Source organism: Penaeus chinensis, chromosome 39, assembly GCF_019202785.1.
Source record: "Penaeus chinensis breed Huanghai No. 1 chromosome 39, ASM1920278v2, whole genome shotgun sequence".
NCBI lineage: Eukaryota > Metazoa > Arthropoda > Malacostraca > Decapoda > Penaeidae > Penaeus > Penaeus chinensis.
In genome coordinates this window covers 16,569,199-16,571,698 of record NC_061857.1, presented here as the reverse complement: position 1 = coordinate 16,571,698, position 2,500 = coordinate 16,569,199, and positions in this window count along the sequence as shown.

Genomic DNA, 2,500 nt, shown 5'->3' with positions numbered 1-2,500 from the left:
GCAGAATTCCCAATAGAATGGTTTACAGAACCATCAGTGCAATTTTTTATCTCATTTATGGAAATGGAATGTTTATGGAGTCAGCAACTTGCTGTAATACACATGGGCTACAATGTGCTTTCTTTGTTGGTAGGGAAGTAATTATGGTCAGGGGAGAGGGATCTAACCATGGTGGAAGTGGCTCATAAAAAGGATGAGCTGTCTGTATGTCTCCTTGTTAAGAAATGAGTGATACCTCCTGTCTTGATTGCTCTTATGACATTGGTGTGCCAACCCTTGCTGTTTTGTAAATCTTGTCTGATATTGAGTCTGGAGAGGATTCTCTCTAAATGGCATATCTCTACTAGAAGTAAGGGCCTTTGCCATATATGATGTTGTACATTTGGAATTTCGTAGTCTTAGGGAGCACAAATGAGTACGCGAAAGTTTGCTAGGCGGGGCCACTGGGGGGGGGGGGGGGGCTCCAAGTATAACTCTTATGGCCTGATTTTGAACTGTCTCGAGCTTGGATCTCCCCTCCCAAAACCATGGGTACTTATACCCTGAAATAAACCCCTTAGGCTCCTTTCAGACGACGCGGGTGATACCCGCGTCCGCGCTTAGGCGCGGACCCGCTTAAACTAATTACTGATGTTTTCAATGTAACCTTTCACATGGCGCGGGCGCCCCATGGGTTGCCCGCGGGCCCGCCTCCGCGCCTAGTTGCTACAGGGTACAGCGTCTAATGCATGTCTTCACACGCCTCGGGCAGGCCCGCGACCCGCGCACTTCTCCGGAGGAAACTCATTCAATAGTCTGCTGGATTTCAACGTGATTGGTTGTGCGTGACTGTCCCCTTGCATTTAATATGGAGGCTAATATTGATACAGAGCAGTTGATATATATATATATATATATATATATATATATAAGATATATATATACATATATATACATATATATATAATATAATATATATATAATATATATACATATATATAATATAATATATATATATATATACACACACATACAAAGGTTGTGATGGACATCCTGAAGTAGTTGAAAAACTTCATATTATCCTGTCTCAGTTCATGGAAAAGTGTGTTGAATGCTCCAGTCTTGCTCCTTTCAGCAATCAAGGGATGAATCCATAATCTCCTTCTATGTCTCTTCTTCTTTCGCAAATGCAATAGGTAGAGGAGACGAAGGCGATCACGGTCCATGATTAGTGCGTGCAGAACACAAACCGGTGAGCCAGATGACGAGGCCCGTGGGTGGCAGGTGGTTTTCACCCGCGCCGTCTGAAAAGGTACGCGGAAGCGGGTGTGTCCGCGCTTAAACGCGGACGCGGGCAGTGCCCGCGCCGTCTGAAAGAAGCGTAAGCCATGCCGTAAAAAGAAGATATGCAAAGTAAGTGTAAGAAGACCCACCCGATAGTTCGACAGTCTAAACAAGCCAAATGACCCATACAACCATGAAAAGAGTGAGGGAGAGAAAAAAACAAACTATGTGACGACCATTACTCCCTTCAGGGGTTATTATGACACTTTGGAAGCGTCGCCAAAGATGTAAAAAAAAAAAAAACAAGGAAAAGGATACAGAGGAAAACTGGTAATACACATTTTAAGCGAAAACTGTGCATTTCGGGCTTAACATATTTACAGTATTTGACTTTGAAAATTAATAAATCTTCATTATTTTTCTTGGCGACTTCAACGCCAATGGCGCACTCGATCCGGAAGGACGAGGCGCTGTAATAAGCACAAGGGATGTGAAGTTAGAATGACCCAAAAATTCGTCTTGAAACCACCCTGTATATACCTCACTTGGTCTTTATGCATATGAATTACTCATATATACCTCAGTTTTTTTGTCTGTAGCTGTGTAAGATAAAAATGCTTAATTATTTTTATAGAAAGATGACAATTTATTTTTATTAGTTTTACATAAAGTTTATATATTTCTATATTATCTTTTTTATTAAGATTAGGAAATTGTAAAGTATAATAGTCTACCCTACAAAGTACTGTTTTTTTGTTACCCCACCATACATTCCCTTTATTTAAAGGGTACACTGTTATATGTCAATAGTACCGTTAAATAAAGGTTGTATAATTGATATTTTGATAAAGAAAACAATATGTACTATTCTTGCTATAGAAAAGTTTCATTTAAGTTCTGAAAATTATGCATGTATAGGTTAAGAAGAACTATATGTTTGTACTATATGTGATCTGAGTAGACTTTAAATTTTGAAATATATACAGTACTAAAGCCTGATACTATTGTTATAATCATAGAGAGAAAGAGAGAAAGAGATCAGAGAAGAGTGCCATACAACAGCCTGAAAGTCTTTTAGATTATCGTGAGATATCCGAGGTAAGAAAGAATGTTCAACTGTAATTATATAATTAATAAAGTCATAAGATACTATATATTTGATTTATAGAACAAAAGAAAGTAAATATTGGAGATCAAACTAGAAATTAGAGATAAATAGTATGTCTTCTTCACAGCT